Source organism: Cryptomeria japonica, chromosome 9, assembly GCF_030272615.1.
Source record: "Cryptomeria japonica chromosome 9, Sugi_1.0, whole genome shotgun sequence".
NCBI lineage: Eukaryota > Viridiplantae > Streptophyta > Pinopsida > Cupressales > Cupressaceae > Cryptomeria > Cryptomeria japonica.
Window position 1 is genome coordinate 334,475,444 of NC_081413.1, and position 26,439 is coordinate 334,501,882.

Below are 26,439 nucleotides of genomic sequence, written 5' to 3' on the forward strand. Positions count from 1 at the left end.
ATATTTTTAGAGGACACTTTGGAAGAAGATGAACACAAATTTGAAGTTCAGTTCTACTTTTCACCCATAGACCGATGGACAAATAGAAGTAGTGAATAGGAGTTTGGGAAATTTATTGAGATGCTTAGTTGGAGAGAAAACCAATAGTTGGGACTTGATCCTTGCACAAGTAGAGTTTTCCTATGATAATTTAGTGAATAGGAGTACCAAAAGAACACCCTTTGAGATTGTTACCAGAATACACCTTAGAGGCATATCAGAATTGAGGGACATCGGTAATGAATATAAAAGGAGTTTAGAAGCAGAAGAATTTGCAGTTTATATGAAGACAATACATACTTAGGTCAAACAACATTTGGAAGACATGAATAGAAAGTATAAGGAGAAAGAAGATGAAAAGAGGAGACATAAGGAATTTGAAGTTGGAGATGAAGTGATGGTGTATCTGAGAATAAAAAGATTTCTAGTTGGAACCTATAACAAGTTGAAGATGAGGAAGTTTGGACCTTGTAACATCTTGACGAAATTCAATTCTTAAAATACATATGAAGTGGAGTTACTTGATACTTTGGGTATTTCACCTATATTCAACATTGTAGACCTCCATTAGTATCATGAGACAAAATTTAGTGGGAACAGTGGAGCAGACTTGGAGAAATAGATACCCTAGAGGGAACTGGACCAAATTGAAGACATTTTGGATAGTAGGATTTGGCGTAGCACCAGGAGAAACCAATACAAACAATATATTGTGAAGTGGAAAGGTAGACCAATTGAAGATTCATCATGGATTTCTCAAGTAGAGGTAGACCATCTTGGTTTTCCTCCGACCCCAGCAAAGTGAGGGACTCACTTTTTTTTCAACAACCCTAGATGTTTGATGCAGGAGCATCCCTGGTTCATGGCAATCTTGCATCAACCAAAAGCATTTTCTTTTTAGTTTGTTTCCTGTTTTGGACTTTCAACATTTATCTTTGTGTTTCTTTGCATTTTATCATTGGATCATGCAAAGATAGATTTTATTTGTGGATATGTTCATCTACCTTATCCTTTGTCTATGGGATGTTTGGATATTTTTCCAACAAGTTATCACTTTTAGAATCTGAGACAATTTTTGGGCTTGAAAAAATGGAATTGCTTGGACCTATTTGCTATTGGTGAATCTTGCAAATCATTTCCATAAGTTGCGGAGCTTTAGTTCATTGTTTCCAATGTTCCTTGGCATGTGGCCGACCTTCCCTTAGGTCCACACTCCATTCTATGGATTTCTAGAAGGATCTCTTTGGCAAAGGTCAACCTTGTTGTTTTACACGTTACATCTTTCTCATCTGTATTTATTTCATCTTGGGTCGATGCGGATCATTCTTGATCATATAAATCAATGTAATCAAGCATGTAGAAGTTAGTGATAAGAACATAGAAGATAAATTTGAAGGTTAGGAGGTCTGGAGTTGGCTCACATTCTTTCTTAAGCCCAGATATTGTAATTGAGCACGTTTGTAATCGGGCCTATGAGCTGAATCTTGTAAGCCCGCATGTTGAAAACAATTTGTAATTGATTTATATGATATAATTCAGTCTGTTTTTGCATTGCCTCCATCACATTGAGTTATTTCTGTTGTGTAACTCTTGCTGCATGGTCCAGACTTCTCTCTTTGAGGATAGCCCTCCTGTGACTACACCATAAAAACTTAGGACAACAAGATTTTGGAAGAAATCTATGTACCTTTTTCACAACTTCATCTTATTTAAGTTCAACACCAAGACCTTATTGGCAACAACAATGAAGGAAGACTGAGAGGGGGGGGGTGAATTAGTCTTCACTAGATCTACAAACTTAATCACAAATACCAATCTGATAGACTGCAGTAACAACAAAGATAAGAAAATTGAAATTGCAACACACAACACCAAGATTTTGATGTGGAAAACCCGGTTAAGAAAAAAACCACGATGGGAACCTACCCACAGTAAGATGATACTCTGCAGTAATATGTGAAAATATTACAATGGGGAATGCACATGCATTCAGGCACATTTCCTAGAGATAACTGCTCAAATACAATGAATTGGAAGGCTACAACCCTCAGGGAAGTCTCACTAACTTACAACAAGATTCAAACTACAATCCGAAAGAAATGAACTGAAAGAATAACATCTCCAAATGGCTGATTACAGTTCCAGTTAAGCACAATTGTCTGCCCAACAACACAAATCTCTCCTTAATCAAAAAACTAATAGATGAATCACTTGATCGCACATACACCACTCTTTGATAATGCACACAACCTCAATACACAAATTACATGACTATATCACCTATATATACAAATCATCAACCTTAACAACAAGGTTGGCTAAACCCTCAACTCACAAATACAAAATTAAATCACATGATATAAAGATCGACCACCAGACCAATATAATTATTTACATGACATAACATGGTCCTAATTCAAATTCCCAAACACTCAACACCACTGAAAATCATGCCAAGAACAACCGCAACATGCTACACCACCAAGAAAAATGCATAACACAAAAGTCATCACTGGTTCATGAAAACCACCAAAAACTCGCACAATGATAAATGCGGATCACCAAAATAAATAGGACATGACTAGGATCACCAAAATAAATCATCAGAAATAGCTGCATCAACACCAATTATCAAATCTTCACCTGTCAACGTCTGAAAGCTCAAGAACACAACCAATCAACAACTGTCACTAAGAAAGATAACTTGCAGATCACCAAATCATGATCCATCTGAAATGAATATACACAAGACCATTCCAAACAATCTCCCAAAATATCAGCTCAAGATTTGATCATAGTGGAATATACCAGAGGAAATACCGAGCTTTGCAAAGCACCAAAACTGCAAAACAAAACTGCAAAACCAGATCATAAGATCTTCCCAATCTGCAATCACCGGAGAAAATCATAGGAATAGGTTGACATCAATGACAAACACATATCCTAGCAACAACAATATCCAATAGACTCAGACAATCTCCCCCTTTGGCATTGATGGCAAAATATGAATGTGAAATACAGTCAATGCAAAGAAAGAAGATATCTCCAACAAACTCCCCCTAAGATCAAGACAGATAAGGAAGTTTTTCACATGATCTCTCTCTCTCCCTTTGACAACAGTGCCAAAGATCTCAAAATAGAAAACCAAACTCTCTCTCTCCCAAAATAGACAACATGAATTAGGAATCTCAAAAATTTCTCCCCCTAAACATAGACTACTCCACTAGAGGAGCAACACCAACTCATCAATCCAGATAAAGAGATAAGGCTCTGAAGTCCACTGGATTGATGCAAATCAATGCATCTAGTTCTCATCAAGAGGGGTAGATACCCCTAACTTGTATCTCAAATAGATAAATGTATCTGCAGGCAAAGGCTTAGTGAAAATATCAGATATTTGTTCCTTTGTAGATACATACTCCAACTTTACCTTCTCTTCACTGACTTTCTCTCTCAAGTAATGATATTTGATTGACACATGCTTAGTCTTTGAATGTTGCACCAGATCATTTGACATGTTACTAGCATTAGAATTATCACAATATATCACAGTAAGCTCATCATAGATAACTCTGATATCCTTCAACATTTGCTTCATCCAGACTACCTAAGTGCAATTACTAGTAGTAGCAATGTACTCAACTTCAATAGTAGATAAAGATACTGAATCTTGTTTCTTACTAGCCCATGAAACCAACTTTTTTCCCAAAAAGAATGCTCCACCGGTAGCACTCTTCTGGTCATCGACATCACCAACCCAATCAACATCAGTGTAAGCACATAGCGTGAAATAATCATTCCTCGAATACCACAAACCATAATCCACAATTCCCTTCAAGTATCTGAATATCCTCTTCACAACAGTGACATGACTCTCTTTCAGATCAGCTTGATATTTAGCAGCCATGCACACATCATGCATAATGTTTGACCTAGTCTGAGTAAGATATAATAGTCCACCAACCATAGATCTGTACAAACTCTGATTAGCTTTTGGATATTCATTATTCTTAGACAATTTACAACCAATCACCATAGGAGTTCCAACCCATTTGGAGTCATCTAAACCAAAGTTATTTTGCAATTCCTTTACATACTTAGTTTGAGATATAAATATACCTTTTCCAGTCTGTGAAATCTGCAAACCTAAGAATAATTTCATCTCACCAATCATAGACATCTCAAATTCTTTCTGCATATCATCGACAAACTTCATGCTCAAGTCATCATCTCCTCCAAAGATATTATCATCAACAAAGACTTCAACAATAAAGATGTTATCATTCTCAATCTCAAAGTACATATTACTATCAACAACACCTTTATTGAATCCCAATTCCAGTAAATACTTATCTAGTCTAGCATACCAGGCTCTAGGGGCTTGCTTCAATCCATAAAGAGATTTCTTCAGTTTACATACCATGTCTCCATCATTTGATAATGAAAATGCATCAGGTTGTTCAATGTAGACTTCTTCCTCAAGATCATCATTCAAAAAGGTAGATTTGACATCCATCTGATATACCCTAAAATCTTTATAAGCAGCATATGCAAGCAGCAGTCTTACAACTTCAAGTTTGGCCACCAGAGCAAAATTCTCCTCATAATCAATTCCTTCTTTGTAAGAATATCCTTTGCAAACTAGTCTAGCTTTATTTCTGACAACTTCACATACTTCATTCAATTTGTTTCTGAATACCCATTTAGTACCTATAACATTCTTATCCTTAGGTGTAGACACAAGCTCCCATGTGTTATTCTTTTCAATCTGATCTAATTCTTTTTCCATAGCTCTCGTCCAATTTTCATCTTTAAAAGTTTCAACAATATCTTTAGGTTCAAATTTAGAAATAAAACATACTTCTTCAGCAAATAGCCTTCTTCTAGTCATCACACCTTTATTCTTATCACCACTAATCTGACTTTCAGAATGATTCAATCTTACAAACTTCAGAGTCTTTTGATTGTTCTGATTTTCAGGTTCCTGCACTTCTTCACCAACAACAACAACATCTGGGTTAAGTGTCTCTACTGAATCAGCCTGCTTAGGTTCTCCAGTCTCAATAGGGTTTAGAATAGTATGCTGACCATCAACATATCCACATGCTCTAATCTCTTTCCCAAGGTTCTCATCCACGTTCAAATTTGCACTTTCCACTATCTTTCTTAGTCTTTTATTGTAGCATCGGTAGGACTTTCTCTTTGTATAATATCCCAAGAAAATTTCTTCACCACTTCTAGCATCAAACTTCTCTATATCCTCGTCTCTCTTGATGTAACATTTTCTACCAAATACTTTGAAATATCTCATAGTAGGAACATGACCAAACCATAACTCATAGGGGTCTTACCGATATCACCTTTAATATGAACTCTGTTGAATGTGTAAACAATAGTGCTAATAGATTCTTTCTAGTAGATCTTCAAAAAATTTCCTTCAATCAACATAGTCCTTGTAGCATACAAGACGGTTCTATTCTTCCTTTCAACAACTCCATTCTGTTGAGGGGTTCTAGGAGCAGATAATTGTCTTCTAATTCCATGCTTCTCATAGAATGAATTGAACTCACTGGAACAAAACTATCCACCTCTATTAGACCCCAGACACTTCACCTTGAATCCAGACTCAGTCTCCACCTTAACTTTGAATATCTTGAACTTGTCTAATGCTTCCGATTTCTCCTTCAAAAAGACAACCCGCATCATCCTAGAATAATCATCAATTAGCAACATGAAATATCTGTCACCCTGCACACTTCTAATATTTGTAGGTCCACGTAGGTCAATATACACAAGATCAAGCAATCCATTAGATGTATATTATTTTCTCTTGAAAGAAATCCTTGTTTGCTTACCCAGCTGACATTCCAAGTTACATACCGGATTAGCAATCTTAACAGTCTTAGGTAAATCTCTAACACCTTATGTAGAACTGATCTTAATCATTGAATCAAAATTTACATGACACATTCTCCTATGCCACAACCAACTTTCATCAATCTAAGCAATCAAACAACTTTTCTCACTGACATTTAAGTGAAAAATGTTACCTTTAGTCTTAGTTCCAAATGCAATCTCTATACCAGAGGTATTTAGGATCTTGCATTTTTTATTCTTGAATTGTAGATCATAACCTTTATCAACCATTTGTCCAACACTCAAAAGATTATGCTTCAAACCTTCAACATACAAGACATCATCAATATTATGCTTACCATCAAAAGAAATTGAACCTCTCCCATGAATCACATGGACTTTGTCATCTCCAAATATTACTATTCCACCATCATATCTTTCCATACTCACAAACTTGATTTTATCACTGGTCATATGATGTGAAAAACCACTATCAATTACCCATTCATCTTTCTCTTCAACTTTAGCAACTAAATAATTCTCCTCAACATTACACCTAGTGGAATCAATAGGTACAGGTCCATCTTCCTTAATGGAAAGAAATACAACTTCATCTCCTTCAAATTCATCATCTGTGACACCTTCATCAACAACATAATAATGGTTCTTCTGATTCCTATACTTCCGATTAGGCTTGTACAGCTTGTCATACTTTTCATGCTTCTCATATCTATCATTCTTATCAAACTAATCATGCCTGTCACACTTAGCCATTCTCTCCGAGCATCTAGAAGAAAAATGTCCTATCTTATTGCAAGAGAAACATTTCAAAGGCAATTTTCCATCATACTTCCTGACTCCTGTAGGAAATATCTAGAGAATCAATGCTTCAAGCTCATCCAGTTCTTTCTCTTGCTCTTCCATCTCTCTTCTCTCTCTCTTTCATATTTGGATATTATGCATTGATCAAGATCATACTTCTTCTTTTCGAATACAGATGTTGATGCTCTAAATGCTATCTCAGACTTTCCATGTGACTCCAAATTTTCTCATCTCAAAAGCAACAATCTTTCCAACTAGCATATATCTTGTTACTGTAGTCACACTCCGCATCTCATCAATAGCATCAACCTTATGTTTATAAGTAGGAGGAAAAGGTCTTAGTACCTTAGCAATGATTTCATCTTCTTCAAGGGTTCCACCGGCACATATGATACCTAGGACCAAATCATTCACCTTAGCCATGAAAGAATGTATATTCTCATCATCTCCCATATTTAGAATCTCATACTTTCCTTTCAAACTCTGTAACTTAGCAACTTTCACTTGTTCATCACCTTCATACAAGATTTCAAGATTCTCCTAGATCTCATGTGTGGTCTAAAGTCCCATTATATTTATCATCTAAGAATCAGTCAGGGTGCTAAACAATGCTTCCTTCGCTCTGATATTATGTTCAACTTCATTGATCTCATCAACAGTAACTGGTCCATTCAAAGGAGCAGAATATGAATTCTTTGTAATCTTCTCCAAGACATTTCAAGTGCACTTCCATCCAGTTCTTCCATATAGCATAGTTACTTTCATCAAATCTTAGTCTGTCCTTCTTAAAGATAACACTTACAACTGCCATCCCAAATCACATCAAGTTGCTAAGCTTGTTCTAGAGGATGTGTCTCTGACACCAATTGTTGGCAGCAATAATAAAGGAAGACTGAGAAGGGGGGGGGGGGGTGAATCGGTCTTCACTGGATCTACAAACTTAATCACAAATACCGATCTGATAGACTGCAGTAACAAAAAAGATAAGCAAATTGAAAGAACAACACACAACACCAAGATTTTGACGTGGAAAACCCAGTTAAGGGAAAAACCACGGTTGGAACCTACCCATAGTAAGATGATACTCTGCAGTAGTATGTGAAAATATTACAATGGGGAATGCAAATGCATACAGGCACACTACCTAGAGCTCACTGCTCAAATACAATGACCCGAAAGTCTACAACCCTCAGGAAAGTCTCATTAACTTACAACAAGATTTAGATTCCAACACACCTTTGGTACTGGTGACCACCTCATCAACTCATAATGCAAAGCTAGTAATGCTTTCATCCTTAGACATCTTCAAATTATCAAACTTACACTTAAAATCATGTAACTTTATTTGTCTTACCTTATCATATCTGAATGTTATTTAGTTTCTACCACATTTGTTTATCAGTGTCACAATGCATCACTTTCACAAGTTTTGAATTTGCTAAACCACTCATGATAACACTCCTTACTTTTCAATTCTTTTCAAATGACCTAATATCAACTACATTAGTTGGAGGAGTAGGAGGGGATGTATAACCATCTCTAACTAAGTTCCATACTCCAAACCCTAAAGAAGTTAGGTAATCTTCCATTTTGAATTTCCAAAAAGAAAAGCTTGTGCCATCAAATTTTCTTGCCTTATGATCTCCATCTTGTGCTATCCTGGATCATTCCTCAAGTGCTTAATCTTAATTAGAGGAAATTGGCTCTGATACCAATTTTTAGACACACCCCAAGGCTCGAATAGGGGGTGTGAATCAATCTTGAGCATATCTTAACAATTTATAATTTGATCCAATTCCAGCTTTAAACTTTAATATGATCAACAAAAAAGAAAGAAAATAAATGAAAACATAGACACAAGAGAACACCAAATCTACATGGAAAATCCAAGAAGGGAAAAACCATGGTGAGAGTTAATTTACACTATATAAAAATATTACAATTTGTTGAAGGGCTAATTTCCGAAGGAAGTTCACCTAGAAGGACTTGCAGACTAAGGATCACTTCATCATGGAAAGATACAAAGGAATTGATGAGGATAATCAGTATCTCTGAGAAAGATACATGAATTTTTGAGTTATAATGAATATGCCTTTAACATAAAAACATTTAGCAATTTCCTTGAAATGTAGTTGATCTTGACTCATGACCTCACACAACTATTAGAAAATTCAACTCCAATACTTCCACCACACACACTTGCTACTTCAGATTCACATATTTAACGTTCTACTCACAACTAAATTTTATTATTAACTTCATCTTCTTTATATACCATCCACACCATCTTAAGACATTTGTTAGGTTGGTCAAAGAAGGGGACAAGAAATGATCCCACAAGGTCGACCATAAAACATAATTATGGTAAAATATTTCCTATCTAGGAGATAAATAAGACCTATACTAATCTTAATATATCATCTATTATAGTCCTAAAAATCACACATGTTGGTGAACATCCTCTAAGGGTAGTAATAGGGTAACATGTAGGCAAAATGTGTAGTACACAACTAGTCAACCCAAAAGCACTTTCTCAAATGAATCTGCATAAAGAAGATCCTCACAAGCCATAGTAGGACCTAAACTCAACTTAACACATCTTCCAATGTTGGCAGAGATGTCCAAAGATGCACCACAAATAAGAGAACAAGCCTAATTGGCTCTATAGCTACTAATTACCTTGAAAACCAATACCAAACCAAATGTGGCACCAAATAGACTATCCAACATCATACAAATTACATAGAGACATTCCATGAACCTTCAAAAAAATCCTCATATACTTCTTCCACATTTTAAAGTTGAAACCAACTAGCAAAACCAGACTAATATAGAGTTCTTCATTATCGAAATGCTAGGAAACACAACCATGAGATAAGACTTCAATAATCACACTTAGAGAAAGCTTCATCACCTAAAATATGAGATAATATATTGTAAACAAGTTATAAGCATACTCTCCAAGATGCAAAAATAAATAACTCAATGCAAATCATTCTTTAGGCTAGTCCTAACTGGTCAACATACTGCCAATATACTTCCATAACTAGAGAAATCAACTGCAACATGAGGGACCTGAAAAGATGGGAATGTAACATCCATAGAGTATAGACATTATATCCATGTTGGACACAATGGATCACTGAGAGGGGGGCGAATCAGTGATTTAAACAACTTTTCTTCAACAGGGATATACCGGTACAATATGAAACAAACTGAGTGCTGACCGATAACCCAAATAGTGCAAACTAAGTGTGTGAAAGGATTTTCTATAACATCAACCTAACTCATACATAAGAATGCATCACATAACACTAGATATATGAGGAAAACCTTGGTGAGAATAGCTGTTGGAGATCTTTTGCTCCAATCCAGTCTCACAACGTAATAGATCTAATTACAATTTTAGGGCACCAACCCAAGGAGCACTGACTCAAAGGAGAACCAACCCCTAAACAATTTATAGGCTACAACCTAAAGGACCTACAACCCCTACACTAAGCATATACTCAGTGAAAACAATATGATGATTTAAATACAAAAATAACTTCCCTATTGCAAATGAAGTTTTGCAACCCTTCAATACACTGCTTTACTGGTTTTAGTCTTACTAGTTTGTGAAACCTCCACACTCACTACAACACTGCCTTTATGTTGGTTCTTCCTCGGTCAAAAACTTCCCTTTGTTTGATGGATTCTCCTCTCGCCTTCTCACACTTTGACAGGTTCTGTCTCTGCTGGTTGTTCTTTGCCAGTTCACACCTTGCCAATTTCTCCTTCAACACACAATCACTAGAGATTTTCTTTGTTCTTCACTTAAAAATCTTTTCTCTCTATCTTTCATACACCAAAATAATCACATCTCATTCTTCAGCAGCAACCTCATCAAATTTAGACTTGTTTATTTAAAAACAAGTTTTCCCGCCAACAACAAATTCAAACTTTAGGCGGTTAGGGTTTCTTTTCTTCAACCAGATCTACGTCAAATCTTGTTTTCTCTACCTTGGATCATTCACCTACAATGGGGAGATGCATCTATACATGTTTTTATTCATCCGATGCATGTTTTCTAAAAATAGCAAACTATACCCTGCTTTTTGGCCTTGATCTTGGTTGACCTTATTTCATCCAGCTGTTTCTAACTAGAGGTCAATCTATAATTGGATTTTGTGCCTCGATCACCATGCCAAAAATGATTTGACCATTCTCTATCATCCATTCTTCCTTGAGCCACAACAGTTAGATAATATCCCATGATTTTTGGATTTATCCTTTAATGACCACCAACTGCATGAACAATCATGTCGATGAACATTTTATCAACCTCTACATGTTTGCCACCTCAACTTCCTATGGCACACATCAACATACATTCAACTCACCAACTAAGAGTCGGTTCAACCTTGAACATCTCTGCCGGTACAAAATCCTTCTACCGGTACATACCTTTACTGGTATGCCAAGTACACAAGACAACAACTATTATTGGCATTACATGGTACTGACAGTTCATCTAACCTTCTGGTATGTCTTCATGCCATTTGTTTAGTTCAGCTCACTAGGTGTTGTTGTGATTCATCTAACATTCTACCTCTTCATCACAAACAAACAACCAACCTTCATACCAGTTTATGCCTTACTGGTTAATACTTAGGTATGCCAACTCACTCCTGCATCTCACCTTATACCGATGATATCATTTGTCAACACATAATCATACTTCTCTTCTTTATGCCGGTTCAATATTCTTCACACTGAGTTGACACACCCTACCAGTAGCCTGCAATACCAGTTGACATCAATGACAACTCAATGCCAACAATTTCCCCCTTTGGTATTGATGTCAACATTTTATGTTCTGGTTTATCTCCCCCTTTGACAACAATGGCAAAGGGAACCTTAGTCTGACATCAATCATACTGCCAGAGTCTACCCATAATCTCTCCCTTGTCTACATCTGGTTAGGACACATTCTCCTCCTGTGTCCATGCTTCATGATTCAAGAGTCATAAGATAGTAACAATTGTTCTCCCCCTGAACCATACATCCTCCTACACATTTAAGTGCTGTCGGATGGTGGGTCAACTCCCATATTTTGTCTCAAGTACTCAAATGGGCCCACAGGAAGTGGCTTGGTAAATATGTTAGTAATCTTCTCACCAGTTGGAACATATTCTACTATGACCTCCTTGTCTGCTACCTTCTCCCTAAAGAAGTGATATTTGATTGCAATGTGTTTTTCTCTTGAGTGCATTTCTGGATTCTTGGAGATGTTGATTGCACTTGAGTTATCACACCAGATTGGAATAGGTTCTGGTATCTCCACCCGTATGTCTTTCGATGTCTTATTCATCCATAAAACTTGTGAATAACATGTAGCAGTTGCTATATACTCTGCCTCAACAGAAGATAATGACACTGAATCTTGCTTCTTGCTATGCCATGATACTAACTAGTCTCCTAAGCAGAAAGCACCTCCACTTGTACTTTTCTGGTCATCAATACTTCCTGCCCAATATGCATCAATATAAGCCTGGAAAGAGAAGTCTCCTTTCTTTGGATACCACATGGCATAACTGATAGTTCCTTGCAGATACCTGAAGATTCTCCTGACTGCATTTAAGTGAAACTATTTAGGAGCAGCTTGGAATCTTGCTACCATACAAACAACTTGTACAATATCTAGTCTAGATGTTGTTAGATATAACAAACTACCAATCATAGACCTATATAGTGTTTTCTCAACTTCCGATGACTCGTCTAGTTTGCTCAACTTACAACCGGTAACCATGGGAGTACTTATCGGTTTGAAGTCCTCCATTTGAAATTTATTCAACATGTATTTAACATACTTGGTTTGTGAGATGAAAATTCCTTTCTCCTGCTGTGAGATCTGTAAACAAAGAAAATAGGACAACTCACCCAGCATGGACATCTCAAATTCTGTCATTTGATCTGTAAATTCTTTGCACATGATGTCCTTGTATCCACAAAAGATAATATCATCCACATATACAACAACTATAATCATGTGATCTCCACCTTGACATACAAGTTATTTTCTGCATTCCCTTTCTGAAATCTTTTCTCCTTCAAGTATTTATCCAACTGGGAATACCATGCTTTGGGAGCTTGCTTCAAGCCATACAAGGCTTTCTTCAACTAACATACAAAAATCTCATCATCCTGTAAAATATAACCCTTAGGTTCTTCCATATACACCTCTTCTTCAAGGTTACTATTCAAAAATGCATACTTGACGTCCATTTGGTAGGCCTTGTAACCTTTATAGGCAGAGAAAGCGAAAAGCATTCTTATTGCCTCTAACCTAGCAACCGGTGCAAAAGTTTCTTTGAAGTCAATACCTTCCACTTGAGCATACCCTTTGCAAATTAACCTTGCTTTATGTCAAATTATTTTGCCCTCTTCATTCATCTTGTTTCGGTAGACCCACTTGGTACCTATGACATTCTTGTGTGCCGATCTAGGAGTAAGTTCCCAAGTTTGATTTTCCTCAATTTGTTTCAGCTCTTCATCCATGGCATCTATCCACTTTTCAATTTTGCTAGCTTCATCAAAAGTTTTAGGCTCAATTCTGTCATGAGACAGAAATTTACCTTCTTATCATTCTGGGCTAGTCTCTTTCTGGTCTATACACCTTCATTTTTATCTCCTATGATATGTTCTTCTAGATGATTCTTCTACACATACCGGTTGGAGTTCTTTCTTGGTGCTTCTTCTACTGGTCCATTGTTAGATTGATCTTCATGCTCATCATATGAAGCATCAATATAGGGTGCCGATGCAGATTCTTTCTTATGTAGGTCTTCATCTATTCTCACATTTATACTATCAACCATTTTTATCAATTTCTTGTTGTAGAATTTTTAAGATTTTCTATTGGTTGAGTAACCCAAGAAGATTCCTTCATCACTCCGAGAATAAAAACTTCCTAATCCATCAGCATCTCTTTTGATGAAACACTTACTTCCAAACACTCGAAAATGTTTGAGTGATGGTTTCCGGTCATACCATAACTCACAAGGAGTCATTCTACTGTTCACTCTTAGTTGTACTTGGTTTAATGTGTAGACAACAGTACAAGATACTTCCTTCGAGTATGTATCCAGTATGCTAGCCTTATTCAACATTATTCTAGCTAATTCCTTCACTATCCTATTCTTCCTTTCTGCCACACCATTCTGCTATGGTGTTCTTGCTATTGAATACTGTCTCTGAATTCCATGTTTCTCACAATAGTCAATAAAATCATTTGAAGAATATTCTTTACCCCGGTCTGATCTTAAGCACTTTAACTGGTGTCCACTGTCATTTTCAACCATCCTTCTAAAAATCTTGAATCTTTCAAATGCTTGTGATTTTACATGCAAAAATGTCACCCAAGTCATCCTTGAGTAGTCATCAATGAATAACATGAAGTATCTCTCACTGGATAGAGCCCTTGTCCTTGTTGGTCCACACAAATTTGTATGTACTAACTCTAGAGGTCTTGAGGTATTATACTCTTTTGTCTTGCAACTTACTTTGATTTTCTTTCCTCTGATCATTCATCACAAAAAGTACTTGCTGGTTTAGTTATTTGTGGAATATTTCTTACATACTAGTTTTTACTTATCTTCACCAGATTATCAAAATTCACATGACCTAATCTCCGATGCCACAACCAACTTTCATCAACCTATCCCATCATGCATTGGGACTCATAGCATTCCTTTAGATTGTAGACATTACCATTTGTTCTCTTTCTCTCTGCTACAACTTGATCGGTACTCTGCTTTCTTATCTGACAACCGGTAGAGTCAAATGTGAACTTGTATCCTTTGTCACACATCTAACTTACACTTAGCAGATTATGCTTTAGTCCTTCCATATAGTACACATCATGAGCCTTGATCTTTCCATCAATATTCAATGTACCATGACCCTTAATCTTGATAGAGGAGTTGTCACCAAATCGGACAGAACCACCATTCCAATCATCAAGCTTGATAAACTTTTTCTTGTCTTCGATCATGTAATTTGAGCAGCCACTATCAACTACCCATAAATTCTTCCTTTCAGCATGTAGAGCAGTCTACACAATCAAACTTGACTCTATCTTGTTATTCTCCTTCTCTATCCCAACCCGTTTCTCTTATTTCTTCTCCTCTTCTATCATACTGGAACCTATCTTATGATCCGCACTATTTTCTTTTTCTCACCAGTTCTCAGCCTACAATTCCTTGCTATGTGACCAAAATTTTGACACTTGTAACATTTTACATTAGCATTGAAGGATGTATCCAAAGCATTCTTGTAGGACATCTGTAAATTTCTCCTACACTCATAACTCTTATGACCAAAATCATTGCAATTATAACATGTGACATTTGTACCTTGTAATGTAGAAAATGAGTTTCTACTCTCAAAACTGGGGTTTATATTCATTTTCCTACAATCTACCATTCTATGATCAAACTTATTACATTGGTGACAATAAGCATGAAAGTTTGGAATATACCGGTTATATTGCCTTGTATCTGAAAATGATTGCCTCACTAGGGGTCTTCCTTTCATGGTGCTAACTCTAGTGAACCCTTCATGATCAACTCTTGCATTTCTCCTTGGATTTGCATGTCGGTGCATTGAGTATGGCCTCCGGTTCATTGATTGTGTATACCGGTTTGTGTGGCGGTTCTTAACAACATCTTCATATGTCTTCTTACTAGTATCTTTGCTTACCATGAATGCCTTCTTCTCTTCACCTTCATTTGAAGAAGTAAACTATATCTCCTTACTAAATGTATCTTTTCTATTTGAACTTTGACTCTCTTCAAGTCCTAAGCCACCGGTATCTTTATATTGCTTTTTTTTGCTCAACATCTTGTCTAAAGCTTCGATGCTACCTTCATATTTGCTTCTCACTTTCATCTCTTCCACGCTTTTCTCTATTCCTTCCAGAGCTTGACAATTTCTTCTTCCAGGTTTTGATGCTCCTTCTCCTTTTTACTCAAGTATGTACTAGTAACTTCATAGACCCTTTTGGCCTCTTCCAATTGAAGTTTTAGATCTGCAATTGTTTTCTTGTATTCTTCAAGAGATTCTTCCAACAACTCTTGTTCTTCGGATGCAGTCTTTTTCACCTTCTTCAGATCTCTTCTTTTTTTCTTTAGTTCTTCCAAGGCACTGATGAGCTCTACTTCAAGATTAACTTCTCCTTCTTGCTCTTCTTCTTCTCCTTCTTCAGGTGCTAGAACCTCTTGATCTATAAAGATGTTTGCATTGACTTCATCTTCATTGCAATATTCATCTAAGACACTCTCCTCATCTGTGGTATCATTTTCATGTGTATAAAGACTTCTCTTCTTTCGATAGCCTCTTCTACCATACCAGTAGACATTATTCTTCTTGTCCTTACCATATGATATTATACCACTTAATTGATGATCTTCATTCTTATCACCATAGGGACATTTAGCAGCAAAATGGCCAATCTTTCCACAATTGAAACATTTCAAAGGCAACTTGCATTTTTATTTGCCTGAACCCATCTTGAGTCTTCTGAAAAAGTTGGCCATGATGTCATCAGATTCATCATCGGTTCCATCACGAGTAGACTCTTCTTTTCCTTTTCTTGATGTCTTGAATGTAGCTTCTTTCTTCATAGCCTCAGTACTGACAGTCCTCATCTCATAAGCAGTTAGGGAACCATACAACTCATCCATCGTAAAGACTTTCAAATCGTTTGCTTCTTCTATTGTTGAAACCTTTGTATTATACTTAGATGTGAGAGATCTAAGTACTTTCTTCACTACCACCTCATCTTTTATTTCTTCTCCAAGCCCTCTAATGGTGTGTTGTTTCATCAATCCTTTGGAGATAGTCAACAATATTCTCTTCATATATCATCTTAAAACCCTCAAGCTATGTTCTCAATGTATGTAACTTGGCCTCTTTGACTTTGGCATCACCTTCAAATATCTTCTGCAACTTATCCCAAGTTTTTTTTTTAGATGAGCAGTGCATGACCTTAACAAACTTAATGTTAGATAACCCACTAAGAAGGGCATTTTTATCTTTAGCATTGTTCTCATATTCCTTCTTAGCATCTGGATCAGTAGGGGGATTATTAGGGATTGTATACCCATTCACAAATGACATCCATACATCACAACCTAAAGAGGACAAATAGGTTTCCATTCTTCTACTCCAAAAGGCATAGTTGACACCATCAAACATAGGAGATTTTGAGGAGGCAGATTCATTTCTGGCCATTGTGATCACTTGATAGGATCTACCCAAGCTAGAGAACTCTTTGACAAAATAGGGTACCTAGGCTCTGATACCAATTGTTGGACACAATGGATCACTAAGAGGGGGGTGAATCAGTGATTTAAACACCTTTTCTTCAATAGGGATATATCGGTACAATATAAAACAAACTGAGTGTTGATCGGTATCCCAAACAGTGCAAACTAAGTGTGTGAAAGGATCTTCTATAACATCAACCTAACTCATACACAATAATGCATCACATAACACCAGATATACAAGGAAAACCTAGGTGAGAATAGCTCCTAGAGATCTTCTGCTCCAATCCAGCCTCACAATGTAATAGATTTGATTACAATTTTAAGGCACCAATCCAAGGAGCACCAACCCCTGATTTATGAGCACCAACCCCTGATTTATGAGCACCAACTCAAAGGAGCACCAACCCCTGAACAATTTATAGGCTACAACCTAAATGAGCTACAACCCATGCACTAAGCACCTACTTAGTGAAAACAATAGGATTACTCAAATACAAAAATAACTTCCCTTTTGCAAATGAAGTTTTGCAACCCTTTATAACACTACTCTATCGGTTTCAATCTTACCCATCTGTGAAACCTCCACACTCACTGCAACACTTCCTTTATGCTGGTTCTTCCTCTATTAAAATCTTCCCTTCCTTTTTTTGCTGGATTGTCCTCTCACCTACTCACACTTTGACATGTTCTGTCTTTGCCGGGTCACACCTTGTCGGTTTCTCCTTCAACACATAGTCAGTAGATATTTTCTTTGTTCTTCACTTAAACAATCTTTTCTCTCTATCTTTCATACACTAGCATAATTACATCCCACTCTTCAGCAGCAACCTCATCGGATTTAGACTTGTATATTTAAAAAGAAGTTTTCCCGCCAACAATAAATTAAAACTTCAGGCAGTTAGGGTTTCTTTCCTTTGATCAGATCTGCATCAAATCTTGTTTGATCTGCCTTGGATCCTTTACCTACTATGGGGAGATGCATCTGTACACGTTTTCATTCATCCAATGCATGTTTTCTAAAAATAGAAAAGTATACCCTGCTTTTTGGCCTTGATCTTAGTCGACCTTATTTCATCCAACTGTTTCTAACTGGAGGTAAATCTGCAATCATATTTCATACCCTGATTAGCATGCCAACAACTATCTAATCATTCTCTATCATCCATTCTTCCTCAAGCCGCAACAGTTAGATAATATCCCGTGATTTTTGGATTTATCATTTAATGATCACCAATTGCACGGACAGTCAAGTCGATGAACATTTTATCAACCTCTGCATGTTTACCACCTCAACTCCCTATGGCACACACTGATATACATTCGACTCACCGACTAAGAGTCGGTTCAACCCTGAACATCTTTGTTGGTACAAACCTTTATCGATAGGCCAAATACACAAGACAACCACTATTATCGACATTACACAATGTTGACAGTTCATCTAACCTTCCAGTATGTCTTCATGCCATCCGTTCAGTTTAGCTCACCGGGTGTTGTTGTGATTCATCTAACATTGTGTTTCTTCATCACAAACAAACAACCAACCTTCATACCGGTTTATGCCTTACCAGTTAATACTCAGGCATGCCAACTCACTCCTGCATCTCACCTTATACTGATGATATCATTTGTCAACACATAATCATACTTTTCTTCTTTATTCTGGTTCAATCTTCTTCATACCGGGTTGACACACCCTATCGATACCCTGCAATACCGGTTGACATCAATTTCAACTCAATGCCAACAATCCAAAACCACAAGATCATATCTATAAAAGTGAAGGAATGCAGGACATTCTTTCAAACTATATTCAAAATACTTTCCTAAACTCACTCATCAACTTACAGACACAAGGACAATACTTGCACACTTGGTAGCATCAAGGAAGATACCACAATAGCCTCTAGTATTGTTATCCTCAATGGTACCTCACTCAAATCATGGGATAAACCCTATAAAATTTGTTCATTTAATATTCGACATCCTCTAAGCACACATATCAAGACAATTCTTAATTATTCTCTATGTAGTCGAATCCCTTGAAAAATTATTTCGATTAGGTCTCTCATTTATCTTTTTGGAAATTTGTCAAAGTCCATTTTTGGAGTTAGTCATTTTTTCCCTCATGAAGTGTTGGGGGGAATTTTTTAGCAACTACACTTCATATGTAATTCGAGTTTTATTCTTCAAATTACATTTTTCATGTAATTTGGGTTTTAAAGCCCAAATTAAACTTTCTTCATGTAATTCATGTTTGAAAACCCATATTAAAAATTTTCATGTACTTTGGGTTTTATTCTCTAGATTACATTTTTCGTGTAATTCAGGTTTTAAAACTTGGATTACATTGTTTTCATGTAATTTGGGTTTTAAAACATAGATGCACATTTTTCATGTAATTCAAGTTTTAAAACCTTAATTGCACATTTTTCATATATTCAGGTTTTAAAACCTGAAATACATAGTTTTCATGTAATTCGAGTTTTAAAATCCACATTACACCTTTTTTATGTAATTTGGATTTTAAAACCTAGATTGCACTAATTTCATGTAATTTGGGTTTTAAAATCCGTATTGAAAATTTTCATGTAATTCGGGTTTTAAAACCCAAATTGTAGTTTTTTCATGTAATTCGAGTTTTAAAACTCGAATTGCACTTTTTTCATGTAATTCGGGCTTTAAAATCTAGATTACACTTTTTTCATGTACTTTGGGTTTGAAAATCGAGATTACACTATTTTGAAGCAATTCAAAGATTTCTCTCCGAACTGCTTTTCGTTTATTTACCAAGTGCAAAGCTAAAGAATTTTTCCACAAAATGTAGTCTTCATGTAAACCAAATAATTTTCTTTGATTTGCATGAAATTATTGTATTACATGAATGCTCAAATTGAATGCTGCAATTTCATTCTAGATGGTTGCTCCTACACACTGGGACCAAATAAATCTAAAGCATAGGCTACCTTGAAATGATATGAATATTTTCTAAAGAAGGATGATGAAAATGATGACATGTCTCTAGACACTTAGTTTATTTACATATTGTCAGTTATGCATACTGTAATTTATTTATGATATTTTACATGTAATTTGTAAAATTGTATTTACATTTAAGAAAAACACATTTCAAAGTCAAATAGGACTCTATCGTTGAATAAGTCAAAGTTAGTTGTAACTTTTCCCCTTTTTTCTCATAAGCTCTCCTCTATAAATATGAGGGGCTTAAATGATCATCTTTATTTTATGCATAAAAACTCTACGAATCTAAAAAATAATTTGAGACTTTATGCTTGAACTGTAACTCAAAATTTTCAATCAATATATAAAGAATATTGGCACCCAACCTTTGTTTTGGATTCAGTGTGTGGATGAAGTAAGATTGTTCTTAAGTCCTTGTTTCATTAGATTATATCAATTGAATTGTGCATTATGGTGAAGGTATTATTTAAAGAGAGTTTAGTCAAGTATTGTAGACTTTATGCTATACTATTTTGATTGAAGATATTTGTATGCAATTCGTAATAGTCATAGACTTTGTGCTATCTTTTGTTGTCAAATTAGAATAGTTAAACATCATTGTATGTGTAAGGCTTTGTGATGCACATGCATATCATATCATTAATCTAAGTCAAGTGATAAACAATGGAAGACTTTGAACTTACATTAATTTCTTATTACTTATTTAGGATTTGTTGGGGCATGTTCTAGTTATTCTTATATTTAACTATTTTGGATATTGAATATTGGGGACCAAATTAGTATCGATTTGTAGTAAGGAAAGATCCTGTTTTGAGATAAGAGAATAGAAAGAACACCTATCTTGAATAAAGAGGGTAAGGTGAGTGTATCACTCATTTAGTAGACTAGAAGATATAGTGTAATTTTAGATATTAGTTGTTGAATTACCATAAGAAGGTAACCTTACTTCTTGAGGACATATATAATCTCACCATACCTGTGGTTGAATCTACCATTTTTTAATCAAAAACTTGATTACAAAATATTCAACTAATAGTTTTTTGGCGACTTTGCTGAGGACACAAATACACAACCAAATGCCCCACACTTTTTCTTAAGCATACCATGTTAGGTCCCGGGGACAATTGAGAGGGGGGGGGGGTTGAATCAGTTGTTAGAATAAATTCAAACCAAAACAACTTAACAACCTTTAATGCTTAATACCGGTAAACTAGACTTGTATACCGGTAGACAGTTTTATCAGTTAATTATAGTACCAGTAAAGATTAATGCATGAAATAGAAAGACAATAACATCCACAACACATAACACCAATATTTGTACGTGGAAACCCTATAAGGGGAAAAACCACAGTGGGAAACCTTACCCACAATTAGATGATACTACTGCAGATAGTATGTGTATACAAATGGGGTTTGCACATGAAGAAAGGCCAAGCTTCTAGAGCTCACTGCTTAAACACAAATGGGAGTCAGACTGACTACAATTGGATGGTTAAATCCAATAAGGATGTACTGCTCAAAATAGCATCTTACTATGCTGGATTCAGTACTGGTGTAGTTCTGTTTGTCTTCACAAAAACCTTCTTCAACCTTCAAATGATGTCTGCGTGTATAGCTCTGCTTATTCTCGCATATACCTTCACATAATTCCTTTTCGCATTTCACACTAGATCTTACAAATAAGATCTTACATTTATATCATAACCTAAGACCAATTTTAGTAGGTCGGCTCTAAAGGATATTACAATAAAATCATTTTACAAATAAAATAATGTCCAATGCAATAACCGATTCAACATGTCAGCTCAATGCAATTACAACATTAATAAAACATCTCCATAGCGTGCCATGCTGATCTAGAATAGATAAGCCTTCCAGTGAATGATCTGGACCTATTTACTGGTAACAACAAATATGCAAATATGAATATGCCAATGAAAAAGTCTCCAAGACAAAGTGTCCAAATGATGTCTTCAACATAACCAGGTGTTTTCCATGCCATTCCAGGTGCCGGTGAACATTATATCCTGTCGGTGTACCAAATACCGGTGACTGTGCATAAGTCACTTGCTTTCCAGTGAACATTGCCAATTCTTCAAAGTGCCAGAGTTGATAAGTGATAGTAGGTGTTGACATCAATGACAAAACCATACCAAAATACTAACATATCATTCACTTATTGTTGGTATTTCCTTTTATTTCTGATCTACATTTGATAGTAAAATGGTTGTTCAAGGTCCTTTGGGACATGATTTTGGTCCTTTGAATTTGACATCACCTTTACATAAAATTCCTCATGGTTCATGGAAGAATATTCCAAAGTTTTATGAAGACAATAAGCAACATCCAAACAAACATATTGTTGCTTTTTACATTGCATGTGGTATTCTCCATGTACAACATGAAAATGTGTTAATAATATTGTTTATTAAAAGACTCCAAGGTGTTACTATAGATTGGTTCTGTCATCTTGAACCACAAAACTATCACCAATTGGCAGACACTCAGAACAAACTTTAAAGAGAGATTCAAGATTGTTGAAGATGCTCAAGAATTGCTAGCACAACTTATCCAAATGAAAAAAGAGCCACAAGAACCCATGCGATATTTTGTGGCTAAATTAAACAAGCTCTCTAACAAAATTAAAACAAGGGCTCAACCCACTCCTAACAATCTGAAGTGCTTCTTCATCAATGCTCAGTTGCATGAGGTAAGTTTCTTGTTGAGAAGGGCACTTCCAAGAGACCTTGTAGCCACACAAACCTTAGCGATTGAGGTTGAAGATGATCAAATTCTAGCTCAAAAGATAAGGAAAGATCCTAATAGATCCGAAGGAAAATATTCCTTGGAATCATCTTCTACAAATATTACTGATCCTATGGTGTAGAGGTTGGCTAATGAAGTGTTAGCCTTTAAGAAGTAGTTATCACAAATTTGTTCTTTTACCCCTTACAAGGATATACCAAGAAGGACCTATCCAAATAATGCTTCTAACTATGTTGTAAGAAATCAAAACAAGTTGTCTCCCCCTTTAGAGAGGCTCACACTTGAAGCACCACCAACAAATGTAGAAATAGGGAACTCTGAATCTAATCAAAGTGATCTTGCTAATCTCTTCAACAAGAAGGAAGAAGACATAGCTTGCGACTCTCATATCTGGTCAATGCATTATGAATACATTGTTGAACAAGAAGAAGATATTATGTATGATACCATGATGAATAAACAACAAGAGGTTGAAGGCCACTTTTCCAAGGTATTGGTAAATGAGGACCATCATATCTTGAGATGTGAAAAGATGAATAGTCATGAAGGTACCAGTCAAGTTGAACAAGATGAAAAGAATTCATATATATTTCAAGGTCATGAAATTGAACATATTATGTGTGAAGAAGCTAGCAAGGAACTTGATGAAGATAATTTCAAAACATAATAAGGGATTTTTGTTCAAGTCTTGATGATAATTTAATATCTCAAATTTAAAGTTTGTGAACAACATAATGAAGTAAGAAATGCAATATGTTTTTTTTGAACCCTTTGAGGTAACTCATTCCAATTAGCATGCAGTTGTGGTTAAAGAAGCAACCAATAAATGTGGAACCAACAAGAAGAGTTCTAATTTTGTCCTTTCAAAGGGATGTCCAATATGACATCTAGCTTGGTTGGAAGCCAGCAAGTCATCAAATATCATGCTTTCACCCAAGAACAAAGATATAATTAAGAATGGAAATAAGTAAGAATTTGTACTTCAACAAGAGCAATCTAGATTCATTGATCCACTCTTAAACATCAACACATATGATCAATTTGATGAGGTAGGTGAATTAGTTCCACTCTTTCAGGGAGTGTTTCATCAAGTCATTATATAAATGTTTGTGCTTCATCTTTATGTGGTTGCCTATGATCATGTAACACATTCCACCTTGTTGAAGAAGGGAAACTACTTTGGAGTATCAATTAATAGTTTCATTTGAAGAATTTTTTGTTGTTGGTTAGTCTAGATTAGGTTAGTTTCCCTTTCTGATAAGTGTAGTTGCACAAAGTTAAGTCTTGTTTGTTGAACACAAGATGTCACTGAGAGGGGGGGGGGGGGGTTGAATCAGTGATTTCCAAACTTTAACCTTTTAATCTTAAGTGTGTATATACCGTTTAGTAGATCTAACACAAAGCAAATATACCGGTGAGATAGGAGGATGACACAAATGCAACCACACAGAAAAGGAACATCACATAACACCAGATGTATGAGGAAAACCTAACATGGGAAAAACTTCGGTGAGAAATGCTGCTAGAGTCTATTGCTCCAATCTAGCCTCATAGTAAAACAATGGTTACAACATTTAGGGCTACAACCAAAGGAGAACCACCCCTGCTTTAGGGAACCAACCCAAGGGGCACCAATCCCTACTTTAGGGCACCAACCCAAGGTGCACCAACCCCTGATTTAGGGCACCAACCCAAGAAGAACCAACCCTTGCACCGAGCTTCAACTCAACGATTACAATGTCATATAACAATATAAAAGTAATACCCTTGTTACAAATGAGCTTTGTAACTCTCACACATGTCTATCCACCGGTTCACTTCTATGCAGTTCTCTGCCGGTTCTCTGCTCACCTTCTCTCTGCTGCAACCTTACCAGTTCAACCTCTGCTTCTTCTCTGCTGGTACTCTACTCTCTGATCACTATCTGTTCTCAGCTTGTCGGTTATTCTATTTGCTGGTTTAAACCCTGCTCTGATCTTTTCTATTTCTTTTTTGCAGGTTCACTCTTCTCCGATTCCTATGCACACTGCAACTTGTGAGGCCCTACCCTAACCCATCCTAGCTTTTCAGTGATTTTCACATTGGAACTATTATGGATGCTTTATTTTTATGCATTATGGATATAGAACTTTGTATGATCCCACAAATTTTATAACATTTATATATTGATGCTTCATTTCTATGCTTTGTGGATATAAAATTTTATATGATCCTAGAATAGGGTAACATTGAGACGATGTATGTCATTATTTGATTTGTAGGACTTTATTATGATAATGGAAATATGTTTGCATATCTTATGAATGGATTAAATTATGAGAATTATGATGAATTTCTTACGTGAATTGCTTTGATATGTGGCAAATTGTATTGTATAATGTCAATTCTATGCAGAGTGATTGAATTGTATTCTTGATTACGTGTTTAAATTTATATGAGGCTATTTGAAAGTACTAATGTTTAAATTGAGATGCGTAGGAAATTATCCATGTGACCATGGAAATATTATGGAGAATCAAGCCTAGGCCTATGTACGTTCGTAAAACCAAGGGTTGTCTATTTGGAGAGACAACACCCCGTATGTATTGTATTTTATTCGTAAATGTAAAATGTTGCATGAGTGTAAATTGTATTTATTGAATTGTTTAAATCATTCAAGGGACAATTGCCATATGTGTATTTGTGATGTGGAATTATATTGTAGTGTCACTTGACACCTATGTTGTACGTTGTGTTGGCAATTGTCATGTCACCTTTTTGGAGAGATTCATTTTTGTTTAATTGTTATATCTCCTAATTATCCTTGAAGGTACCAAGAAATCTAGGATAGTGAGCCACAAGGAGGGTCAACTTAGAGTTGACCCGTAGGTTAACTTTAGGTGGACTTTCTAAGGGTTAAATCAACTCCTAGAGTCAGTTTTAGAGCATTATTATTAGGCCTCATGGGGTACCTATGGGTGAAGGCCAAATTTGGCCATGTGTCTTTCCCCTAAGGGCTTGTTTAACCACCCAAAAAAGTGGTTTTTCCAAGATGGACGAATTCCATCTATAGGAGTGCCATCCTTGGTTAGATAACCTTCTTGATAGGTGTAATTCCTTTTCCCCATTTCATTCCTCTTCTTGAGGTGCCTTGGTTAGGGAGTGTGTAATACCTAGGGAAGACCAACCAATGGGAGTCCCTCACTCTATCCAAGAGGTTGGAAGGAGCGAGAGAAGCCTTCTTAGGCTAGAGATTGAAGCTTAGTGAGATAATCACCCACTCTCCATCTTTGGAGAATTTGGATAATTTTTGGAGGAAAACCAGTTTGAGAATAGGAAAATTTGGCTAAGTGTTGCAGAAAAGTTTTTTGGACTGGGCTGCTCTTCTCCAAGCTTTCCCTAGAATACCCTTGGCAGATTCAAGGTTGGTGTTTTCTTACTTGTTTATTTGAAAATCTGTTTGTAGAATGCTTGAATGGAAAATATTGTATTTTTTATTTTGATTGTATTTGTGAAAGCTTTATGTGATTCTTTTCCTATTTTCTGTTTATGCATTTGTTGTGTTTTGGGAGTATCCAAGACCATCTTACCCTTGGGAGGGCAGAATGGTCTTGGGGGTGGAAGGATTTTGACAGCCTTAGAGTGAGAGGCTCTCATCATGAGAGTGATCTCAAGGGTTT